The sequence below is a fragment of the Amblyomma mixtum genome, chromosome 1, assembly GCF_055824585.1.
Source record: "Amblyomma mixtum isolate Tamu chromosome 1, ASM5582458v1, whole genome shotgun sequence".
Lineage (NCBI taxonomy): Eukaryota > Metazoa > Arthropoda > Arachnida > Ixodida > Ixodidae > Amblyomma > Amblyomma mixtum.
In genome coordinates, this window is record NC_143012.1 from 291,421,510 (window position 1) to 291,433,973 (window position 12,464).

Genomic DNA, 12,464 nt, shown 5'->3' on the forward strand with positions numbered 1-12,464 from the left:
AGACTAAATGCGCATTTTTAAGCAAGCAACTCTTTCCGAATCCCAACTGTTCACTCCGATTATAAATGTTCAATTCTATTATATGAGACAAAAAATTGTTTGCAAGAACCCTTTAACTGAGACCGAGTTTGTAGTCCGTGTGGTCTTCATATCTCACATAAACAAACATTTAGCCTTTGCTTGTCAGCACGCACAGTGCATTGCAGTGATCTTTATAATAAAATCTGCACTAAGAAAAATAAATAAATACGTTCATCTTAAAAGCCTGATAACAACTCGTAAAGAAGCCAGCGCTGCGAACACAGGCGGAAACCGGAAAGCATCCAGTTGGAAGTTGCTGCTCCGACCGTGGGATGGCGCCTCGACTCGTCGTCGAGAGCGCCGAGCGGCCCGGGCCCCAGCTTGAACCACCAGGTCGAGCGGCACGCGCTTTCGGAGTCGATGCGCTCTCGCCGAGACAGGTGTTGGCCGGACGCTCCCAACACGCCGCGTGCCTGAGCGCGAGTTCTGGACCCGGTGAAGTCGCCTTCTGGGCAAAAACCGTGAGTATCTCGCATGTCACCTCGAGCTCTCGCATCGCTGGTTGCTTCGCAGTGCGTGCCGGTGGACGTTTCTAGAAAAACTTGTCTAGCTGTCGTACTACTCAGATGTGTTTTCAAGTTATCACTGCACAGCAAACGTGTTTCTGACGCACTGAGACCAGCACTGATTCAATCCCTCTTGAGGTAACAACACCACTGGTGTTGAATATCTAGCGATGTCTCCCGAGGGATGTCAGAGTTTTAAGGTTCGTTAATAAGTAGAAAGTGGCGAGAACACGTCGGCTTCAGACGCTCACCTCTGAATACGGGGTAGACAGAGCCTGACAAAAGCAGTCGATAAAGGGAGTATGCATTCTAATGAAAGGATATGTATAAACCACAATATTTACTTTTAGCTCGTTTGAACATTGACGTTTAAGGTGTACGTGCCGCCAGGAAAGGTCACTCGCGGTCAAGGTCTGTATCTTAAAAAATTATCAAATCTTAAGAATTGTACATTTTGTTCGTAAGTGCCATAATTCAGAGTTCAAAACATTAAATAAAAATGGTTTTGCGAGTTCTACAAATGAAGGAAAGGCTACTTTCATTCACATTAAAAAGATGTAATCTTATCTTATAATTGTTAACTTGCAATATTATCACATAGCAGCTTCAGGAAGGAAAAAGATGACAAAGAAACAATAGGTTATCTTTCGCCAAAGCACGCCATGCGCATATTGGGGCTCCTGCTGCTTGCTGTTGACTATCCCTCTTCGGGATCTTAGTTTAAAAATTTTTAAATTTTCTTTGCTAACTGCACATAAGGTTTCCGAGCCTGCAATATACTTTATGCACGCAGAGGATGATTACGTGGATGTGTCTTCATGGTACCATCGTCATAAACTTTGGATTGATCATCAGCCCCAACATTTCAAGCTGTGCCTTGGATTTCTGCGCACAAACAACCAATGTGAAAATTAACTTTGGGCAATGATTGAGAGCGCGTTATCGGCTGAGTGAAGTCTGATCTACCATCTGTGACTTGCGATTCCGATAAAGAAACTGATGCGAATTGCAGCACCCTGCTTCCTTTACTGATACGTCCGCATCTGCGTTGAAAGCTTGTAAAAAGCAGCTCGTGATAATGTCTATACCTAGCAATGCTGAAATTACTTTTTGTCTTACCAACGTAACTTTGTGGAATCATGCAGAATAAGTTGTGTCGTCATTTCTTGCCGGGTGAAATAACAAAGGTTTGATGCACTCTTCTTCTGTACTTATCCTCGTATCTTTTTTATCACTCTGCTCAGAGTTGCTGATACCTCGCAGGATAAGACGGCGTGGCAGCACAGCGCAGGATACTGAACATATTTCGGGCTGTTCTGATAGCTTTAACCAAACTGGGTAGTGGAATAACAGCTACACAGCGTATCTTCGTTCCAGAGACGCCATTCAAGCATCGTACCCAACAATTCTGGACAAAAGCATTTTGAGCGGGAAACCTCTTATGAAAGAAATTTTTTTATATAATGTAAGATTTCACTATAACAATGAGTATATATGCAGATCACCTGACAGCAGTCTTGTTTTTTATTCTGTTAACGTTTTTGCTGTCATTAATGGGGCTCCCCATTGGTTTTCTACGGTAGTCTTAACTGTTCGATGCGATCAATGGAAACACTTTAAAAGAAACAATTTGCGACATGTAAGAAGATTGTACAATTACCTTCGATACTTCCGTAACAGTACCTTACTGTTTTTCAATTTTAAAAATTTTAAAATTTTTGCCAGCGATTGTTGGGCATGAGTATTAATCGTGTCTACGCGTACAAAGTTTAGTTCATGTATCGCGCTTCTTTGCGACGAAATTGCTGACCTAATAACGTTTCCCGCTCCGCCTGGAAAGAAGCGCAACAGGGTCCTGAGGAAAACAAAAGGCAGTAAGTTATTGTCGCGCCCATAATGACGCCACTTACGGGCCACGCGGGCAATTAAGTACTTTCGCGTGGGGGGGGCATTCAGCCACGCCCAACAATGAAAGTGAGACTCGTTAATCAAAGCACAGGATGCGCGGTCCTTGTTTTTGGTTGGTCCCTGAGCTGCAGCCGCTCTTGAATTTTCGGCATGAGGGAAGCATAACCACCAGCCCCAACAGCGCATTACTCAAGAAGGGTTGCGTAGAGTTGCCAGTGTTTCTTACGATGTGTTTTTTTTTTTTTTGATTTCGCATCAAGAAACCATAGCGTGCTGGCATATTATTGTGCTGTGGCAATCGGAGCGCGGCCGCCTGGGCTCAGAAATGAATTCTCGCTCTTGATTTCATCAGAATGGGGGCTGCGCAATCTCACTTTGAAGTGTTTATTGTCATTCACGACGCGAATATTCATTTGCCACATCTGCGAGACCGAGCCGCCGCGGTGGCTCAGTGGCTATGGTGCTCGGCTGCTGGCCCGAAAGACGCGGGTTCGATCCCGGCCGCGGCGGTTGAATTTCTTTGGAGGAGAAATTCGAGGCCCGTGTACTGTGCGGTGTCAGTGCACGTTAAAGAACCCCAGGTGGTCGAAATTTCCGGAGCCCTCCACTACGGCGTCTCTCATAGCCTCAGTCGCTTTGGGACGTTAAACCCCATAAACCAAACCAAACATCTGCGAGACCCGTTGTGGTGACACCAGAGGAGAATTAAAAAGACGTTCAGGCATAGCAACTGATACCCAGAAATGGCTGCAACAGAAGTAAGAAAAGAAGACTAATAATCTTCCTGGTGTTCGAAAACTAAAACAGCCCCTGTGTCATTTTAGTATGTCAGACTAGCCAGCTGTGCATAAACTTGTCTCTCCAGCAGTTATGATGGAAAGTATTTATTCGTAGAAAACATCTGCTAACACAATGATTTTCCTATTTTCTAGAAAACCCAGCTCTAAGCAGTCTGTCTGTTTTGTTTTTTTTGAGGTTGAAAAGGCGATAGCGTTACAACGAGACATATACAAGAAAGACTTGACGTAGGACGTGCGCTCTCTGGCACATAATGCACCATCTAGCCCTAACTGACGTTCGTTTAAACTGTCTGATTTCTGTCAGCCGCAGAATGTTCTAGCTATACCCCTAGAACGCGGCAAACAGTGCATATATTAGGACAGACAATACGAATTAGACTGATGGTTCTATGATCCACCGTGCACTATAAGCTTTTACACTACACTATATTGTTAAGCTACAGTATGCAAGCTTTTAGAAAAACTGAGAACGTTGAGGATGTACATCAAAACTGGCGGGCCAAGCGACCGGTCATCACAGACGAAAAAAAGCAGAGTGTGCCGCTCAGGTCCGCACGTAATTTTCTCATCAAACTTTGTTCTTTCCGGACCGCAATACGCCTCATAGCAAAATCACTGTTTTTTTTTACGGTTCCCCGAGCTAATGAATACGCAGCCTCTCTTACCTCCCTGCCTTCACATTGTGTCATTCATTCGAATTTTTTCGTGGTGCCGTAGCATATTTTCTCCGTTCATGTACACTTATTTTATGCGCTTATCGAAGCCAGCAGGTTATTACATCGCTTGGTTCAGTTCGCAACTTGACACCTGAGCTGGTTAGGCCAGGAAAGACCCTTGAGCTGTGTTTTATTCTTCGCTTTATAGATGCACCTCCGGCGAGGGAAAGGGGAAGGGAAGAAGGTTTTGGCTGGTTGTCACCACGTTTGCACATGATCGAAATATGATGCAGTCACTTAGCATTCCTTAAATAATAATAGGCCTATTACGTAAGGAGAGAAAAAAATGAAAATACTCAGAGAATACGGAACGCAAAATCATAGGCCTGTGTAGGAGGTAAATCTAGCCAAAAAGAATCAAGACCTTTACTTGACGCAACTTTACGGGACAGCTCACAATTCACGCACTTTGAACAGAATACAACACTGCCTTTCTTGCGTGACTTGCATACCTATCGATAAACCGAGCTCCGACTAAATGTATTTGTTTTGCGGACATTTATATTATTTTATTTACCAAGCGTGTCTATTCTAGAATAATTCGTGGCAGCTAGAGCGCATTGAGGATGTTTTGAGTTCTCTCTGAACCTAATAATTTGGTGAAATATTGATTAAAAAATCAAGAGCATAAAATTTAATTACACGAATTTACCCCGCAGTAGTATGTGTTCTAAGGCTAGTTCCGTCGATGGCGGGCCTGGCTAGGCTTGTGTATTGGTTCGGCACCGATCCGCTTGGGCCGCATGCCAAGGCGAAGCAATAAAAAGATAAGTCAGATTGATGTACATGTGGGAGGCAAACAGAAGAGGTGAAGAACGGAAATGAACAGAAGAAAGAAGAAAAACAATAGACAAAGAAGTTGAGGCATAGAAGAAGAAGCAAGAGAAAATGGAGAGACGCTGTCGTCAGGAGAGTGGTGGGAAGAACAGAAAAAAGAAAAAAAAGAAGAGAGGAAGATCGAGGGCCATTTTATGAGGCCAAAAACAGCAACAACGACCTGACAGCTCTTCCTGAATGTTTCAACTAAGTTGTAGACTAGTACAGCCAAATTTTTCTTATAAGTGTAAAATGACCTCCGATAGTTTGGTTTGGTTTATGGGTGCTTAACGTCCTAAAGAGACTGAGGCTATGATGGACGCCATAGTGAAGGGCTCAGGAAATTTCGATAGCCTGGGGTTCCTTAACATGCACTGACATCGCACAGTACACGGGTCTCTAGAATTTCTCCTCCATCGAAATTCGACCGCCGCGGCCGAGACCGAACCCGCGTCTTTCGGGTCAGCTGCCGAGCGCCATAACCTCCACAAATGCGCCATAATTAACTTCTGAGATGACGCTATTTGAACACATGAGAAAAATTAAAAACATTCGGTACAAATGCATTTTTAGATGTTCATATTTTCTATACACCCGGCCTCGGAATAATACCCTGGACAATCTCCGTAGCCTCGCAGTTCAAAGACAAAGAAAAGGCAACGAATGCAGCAGTGTACCGAAAAGGAGGAGCGCAAAGCCGCAGAGAAGACGAACAAGCACAAGCTCAGCTGGCCAGGGCACCTCTGGCCACTGGGCGGTGTGAATAGACGCACTTAAGGTGATTGCAAGCGTGGTCTCTGGTCCGAAGGCGACTGAGCTGGGAGGGAAGTCGTCTGAATGTGGTGGTACGATACGGAGCAGCGTCCGCTCTGTACTTTGTATACATCCAGGCACCGCACATCACCGGATTCGACCAGGCACTCCTGGGTACTGAGATAGCCACAGCGGCAAAGTTTTCCTCCTTTTTTTTGATTGTCTGGTATGGCTATCTAGATTCACAGCGTAAATAAGACATTTGAATGATCGACTGCCAAACGATCTGTGTTCGCAGCTGTATCTGAGACCTTTATAGAGAGAAAAATGCAGATTGCCACCTTTTTTTAAATCTCTATCGTTGCGGCAGCAACTTCCGTTTTCGGTAATGATTGAGGTTGGAGTAAAGCAACTAAGTGCTTCGAACTAGGCACATGTAAGTGAATCGATCTGTCAGCTTCGAACTTTATCATCATTTATTTTGCTAGAAAACCTTTGCGCCTACGTATGTGCCCAATCGCCGCAAGAGTTAGCGTTTTAATGGCGGCAGCGCTATTGTTCTTGTGCCAAAATATTTTGGTCTCCAGCTATAACATTCCACTTTTTTGAGCGCATATGTGTGTATGTTAAACAAAAAAGAAATCAATTCCGTTATCATGCACAAAGAAGAATAAGGGTTCTGCGCTAATTGAGGAGAGGATGAATAAATAAATTATGGAAAGGCCGTTATCTTAATTGGTAGCAACGTCGGACAGCAAGCTTACGCTGAGAAGAGTCGGAAAACATGCTTTGTACCATGCGGGCAATAAAGAATAATGAGTGACGAGTAGGCTGCACGTATGGACGCGAAAAGCATAAAATGTGCTTGATGTATTTAAATATATTACGTGCGAGCATGATAGGACTGCGTGACGAAGTTAGAGCTAATATTGTTCGCAGTGCAGCGATTGCCTTTACTAGCTTGGAACTGCGTGCTCGTGATTGATGGTGCTCCGGTTAATGCGCTGGCTGATATGTACGAGGAGACGGATACAAAAGAAAGGCTGAGGAGTGGGCGCAATGTAAGCGCGACCGGATGAAATTGAGAATAATTTAGGCTCTCAGAAATGTTAACAAGTTGAAAGACGCGATTTGTCCTCATCTCTTCTTGGGATTTTTGGTTGTCATATAACCGAGAGGAAAAGAAACAAAAAGAAATGATACGAAGAAGTTCAACAAGGCCTGTTTTTCTTTTTCTATAGATAACCGCCGCTGTGCCGTGCTTATGCGTTTCCGATCTTTTTTTTTGCGAACCAAAAGTACTTTTCGAAACTGGCCGCCAGAAAATAGTGATGTGTCTTGTGAAGCGTCATTGGGATTGGTTTTGCGTTAAGTTTGTAACTGGGCATGTGTTAACGCCGCTATTTATGCCCTAGTTTTGACGGATGAACATTCTCGCTCGAGGGAAATGTGCTGTCAGCGGAGCTTAAAGGGGTGGAGACACCAAATTTTGAAGCTATAAAAAGCCTGCTATGGGATTCCTATGTATGCAAGGGCACTCACAGCCAGGTGTTGGACGCAGCAAAAATATTTTAATTCGGTTCCAAAGATTACCTAAATGCTCACTCTCACGATCTAGACCCATCGCTAGCGCCATCAACCATGACGTCACAAGGGGTGTAGAAAAATAAAGTTTTAGTGACGTCATACCAAAATACAGTGACGTACGATGAGTGGGGCACAGCCGCGTGAGCGCAGTCGACGCACCAGCGAGCCGCGTTTGCTGCTAACCGCCACTCGCTCGGTTTGCGGCGCGCCGTTGCGAACAGCGTCGCAACGTCCGAGTACAGCTCGTTGCCTGCGTCCGGCCTGCTAGATGTCAACGGCGGGCCGCTCGCGGCAACAACAACGACGGGAAGCGGCAGCAAATGCGAGCGCGGAGAGCGGCAGCGTCATGATGACATAGGGCGCACTCCTTGGAGCCGGGCGGCCTGCGCCAGTCTTCGTGCCGAACGCCGGCATCTGAAGAACGCGATAGTATTGTTTGTTCACGTTCATAGCAAACCCTGGGATATATGAATATCAAAAATGCATCGTTTCTGACGATCGTTGGCAAATACCGAGTTCCTGGTAGAAGTGATGACTGCGATGCAAGCAAATTTCATCCCATAGCCGGTTTTGAGCTGCTGCTATTTGGTGCGGTTCGCCTGCCGTCTGCTAGCTCTGTTGCTGAAGACGTCGTGGAAATCGAGCATATCTTTTATTATGGGACGAGTTCACAGTAAAGGGGTGCCGAGCGGAGCACGTTTCTGAGCGCTGGCCAGTCCCGAAGCGCCCTCAGCTGCGGAGTCAATGCGAAAGCAGCTAGGCCTAGCGACGACTAGGGCAGTCTGGGACCAGCGCGCAGGTCGTCGGCCGGCGTTGCCGCAGGCAGTGTCGCTGCCGAAAGATCCACTTTTAGCACAGTCATGCTGTCGTATCTCGAATCTAGAAAGCATCTTTTGTGGTAGCATGGCTGTTTTGTATTTTCTTGTGCGGACGTGAAGTACGCCGAGTCTGCCGGCCGGTAGGTCAGCCTGGATACCGTCTGCCGACGTCATAAAAGCGAGCTAAAGAGTGTTCTTGACGTAAATAATAAACCATGGGACAAGAAATGTGAAAAAAGTGTCATTTTTGAGGATCGCTGACTAATACTGAGCTGCTGGTAGAGGTAACAACTGTGATATGAGCAAATTTATGGCCACAACCGCGCCTAGCAGCTGCCGCTGGCGCGACGTTGGGGACCGGCTCGCCTGGCGCCCGCTAGCTCCGCTGCCGAAGGCGTCGAGGAGATTGACCATACTATTATTTTATTGTGAGATGATTCTGTTAACACTACAGCTATTTGTGACAAGTAGGCCTTTTATTATAGCGCAGGCGACTTCCGAAGCGCCGGCCGCTTGCTAAACAGGCTATAGGCCTAGCGACGACTACGGCAGCCAGGCAGACGCAGAGCTCGTCGCCCGGAGCGCCCGCGAGCGGTGCCGTTGCCGAAAGCTCCCAACATAAGCAGACATGCTTTGTCGCTCCTCGAGTATAGCTGGCAGTTCTGATAACAAGGCGATCTTGTCTTTTCTTGTGATATTTGTACACCATCCCAAGCAGCGCTCATGCAGGTACTGCTGCACGGCAGCGAAGTGTGACACCGGTTGTGGGCGCAGCTTGGGTAGAGCGGCGCAGCGATGCTTACTGGCATTTTGCAAAGTGTTTCGCATGCTCACGCGAACCCGCGAAGGCGATATTAGCGTGCGAACAAAAAAAAGTCGATGTCGTCACTCATTGGAATCAGATCTGTCAGAATACGAGCTGCTGGGACTAGACATGCAGTTGTTTGTTTTCATGCGCTGGTCAGCATGTGTGTGAGAAAGCAGACGATGCAGCAGTAGGTGCGTCACAACTTTTGTGGGCCCACGTGACCAAGCGAAGCATTGATCTTCCCCCTCTGTGACGTCACTGTACAACTCGGCGTTCCGAAACCGAAACCGAAAATCGTTCAGCTAAAAATGCTATAATAAATTATTCACTGTGAATATATGAATCTTTGAGTGTGTATCATGCTTCCTGGAGCCATAAGAAACGTTTGAAACTAAGAGCGCGCGAACCACAAATTTGGTGTCTCCACCCCTTTAAACGCCGGAATAAGCGACAAACACTTGTATTGATGCTTGTTGGGAAGGAGGAAGGTTACAAAGTCGAAAATCGTCGCTTTAATACGCTGCAATAGCGATTCCGACACTTCTGAGACGGACAACGGGCGGACGGACGGACGGACGGACGGACGGACGGACGGACGGACGGACGGACGAACAGACGGACAGACGAACAGACGGACGGACGGACGGACGGACAGACGGACAGACGGACAGACAGGCGTGCGCACGGACGGATGCATGGACAGACACGTATAGGGCAGGCATTTGGATGGATGGATGGATGGATGGATGGACGGACGGACGGACGGACGGACGGACGGACGGACGGACGGACGGACGGACGGACGGACGGACGGACGGACGAACGAATTGATGGGACATTTTCATCGTGATTGCATTCCTGCTGTTATCCCGTAGGTGTTGAGTTGCAGGCCTTAATATAGGGGCGGGGAGTCTTGTCTTCTGTCTGTCTTATACATAGAGAAGGAAATAACTGTCCTCTTCTGCGTTCTGTATGGTGATATTGTAACGTGGCGGCCAGCCGAAGAATGAGGCGTGGTGAACGATGGATAAGAGATGATTTAATGGCTGCTGGCCTAGCACGACCGCTCCGTCCCGCGCCACTGCCAGAGTCGTCTTCTTCGTAACATTACCCGGGGCCACCGAGAGATCGTCCCGATCGTAAATAGAAGACGTCGATGAAGGGATGGGTGAAACGGTGATGGGCTTCCAGGTCCAGGTTAGAGAGAAGTGGCAATGTGGTGAAGTGCTGGCCGCCACGGTGGATGAAATGATAGGCAGATGAGTCCCGGTCCACGAATCGTCCGGGCCGTAGGGTGCCAGGAGCTGACGGCCGAGGTCCTTGGACGCACCGAACGGCAGGGGCAGGGGGGGGGGGGGGGTCCTCATGTGTGGGCAGGGTCATGGGTCGGCCGAGTCTTGGGTCGGTCGGGTCTTGAGTCGTCGTGTCTTGTGGTCCGGGCGGGGGACGGGGCTGGGGTGAGCGGCGAGGTCGGTTCAGGTCGGGCGGGCTGGGGCACGGCCGTGCGGGGCGGACTAGGTACTCACGGCCATCGTCCACGGCAGGCGCAGGACGCCGAAGCTCCGTGACCAGGATGGCGATGAAGGAACCCCAGTACCTCACAGCAAATGTAACGTGGCGGCCAGCCGAAGAATGAGGCGTGGTGAACGATGACTAAGAGATGATTTAATGGCCGCTGGCCTAGCGCGAGCGCTCCGTCCCGCGCCACTGCCAGCGTCGTCTTCGTCGTAACATTAACCGGGGCCACCGCAGCCAAGGCAGTGTGTTTAGCTCTTAAAACCACTACAGGCAGTGCCTTCGGATACACCCCTGCTAATCCCCCTTGCTGCCGCTTCCATTGTAAAACGCAGTTTGATAAGTTTTGGTTTATTGGTTTATTGTGGTTTAAAGTCCCAAAGCGGCTGAGGCTATGAGAGACGCCGTAGTGAAGGGCTCCGGAAATTTCGACCGCCTGGGGTTCTTTAACGTGCACTGACATCGCACAGCACACGTGCCTCTAGCATTTCGCCTTCAAGAAATTCAGCCGCCGCGGCCGGGATCGAACCCGCGTCTTTCGGGTCAGCAGCCGAGCGCCGTAACCACTGAGCCACCGCAGCGGGGCGCAGTTTGATAAGCTCTTGCCACCAGCTTCTTTGCCACCAGATGCCTTGTCTGCATCTGGCTTCATTGATGCTCTCTTTTAAGCACCATCACCTGGTTCCCTACTCGCACCTGTTATAGCGGTGTAAGGGGAGAAGGTGAGAGACCCTTCATAAAAGCGCATGACTGCTGGAAAAGGGAGGGGAGTGTGGCTTGAAGTTTTGAAAAAAGTTTTTGTGCTAGTTAGAAAGATATTAAGGAACGCAACTGGGCGGGCTCCTTCAGAAAAACAGCACGCAAACTCTTTGGTCGTCACAGCTGGGTCATTTATTTTTTTGCTAAAGTCTACACGTGTCTGTAGCAATCGAGAAGAATGAGGCTCTAAACTTCCTGTCAGTTTCAGTACCCGCGTGCAGAGCTGTACCTTCAGTTTGGCACGCAAAAGATGAATCTCTCGCTTTATGTTTTTTCGCCTTCTGGTACCTGGATTTGAAACAAGGAAGAACAAATGCTTAATTCTAAACCATATACCAAAGAGAAAAGAAAAACAGACTCTGCTTCTTGCCTGGGCGCTGCGCTCTGGATCTGGATGAACATACATCAACACCATTTGTGCCTTCGTATTTGTTCGCCCTTACGACGTGTTAGCAAATGCGCCTTCAGGTCATGGATTGGTAATCAGTGTTATGCAAGGCTTTCGTGATTTGACTAAAGCCTGAATGAGACGTATGTCGTCAGCTTAGCTGCCGCTTTAGCTCATGTTGCTTGGCTGCTGACCGGAAAGAAGTGGGTTCGAACCTAGCCGCAGCGGTCACATTTCGATGGAGATGAAATATTGCGGGCCCGTGTACTGTGTGATGCGTGTGAACGCTAGTACAGACAAGTAGTAGAGATTTTCCGGAGCCCTACACTACAGCTTCACTCATAGCCTGAGTCGCTGTGGGACGTTAAGCCCCATAAACCCATGAAACGTTCGCCAGCTTCAAAAAATGAAAGCAATAAAACAGGGCCATCGCAATTAGGTAAGTGTAGTTCAGTAAAAAGGAGAAATAACAGGAAAACTATGGTGCCGGCGAAGGGCTCCCGTCCATTAATCTGGTGAAGTGTGACCCGCGCTCCCACCGCACTCGCCCTCCCTTTTTTCCTCCTACTCCAGAGGTGTCGGCAAGCTGTCAAGGGACGAGGCGGTTTAACGCCCATGTGCGAATCTTGTGGGAGGAAGGGGAAAATCCATTGAAAGCAGCGTTAGAAGCGACCCCACAAACATACACCGACCTCTGTGTCTCCTGCTGCACGGGAAGCCTGAAAGGGCAATTAGGGAAACGCGAGGGGGGAAGGGGAGGTCATTTTTGGGGTGGACGAAATTAATGAGCTCCACCCTCGACGGAGCGGCCCCCTAGTGTCTCCAGCCGCTGGCCGGTCTTTCTAAAGCCCTTGAAAAAGTGGGTGCGGCCCGAGAGGAAGCGCATAACCTTCTCACGGCCCACGGAACGAGCCCTGTTCGCGCGCGGCTTTCGGGAATTTGGGAATTCTTCCGCACGCAGTAGACTGGCCTCCACTCATCCGTGGAACCGAGAGCCTCTGCTCTCTGG

The 12,464-nt window shown here is 48.3% G+C and overlaps 1 protein-coding gene across 1 annotated transcript in view; it reads left to right on the forward strand.

Moving 5' to 3' along the window:
* Positions 1-452: 452 nt before the first annotated feature.
* The window catches only part of LOC149372032 (cell adhesion molecule Dscam1-like), a 133,884-nt gene continuing 121,872 nt past the window's right edge, over positions 453-12,464 (forward strand). Inside the window, exon 1 of the mRNA XM_089566394.1 lies at positions 453-542. The gene's annotated coding sequence lies outside the window, so the exon portion shown is untranslated. The remainder of the gene's footprint in view (positions 543-12,464) is intronic.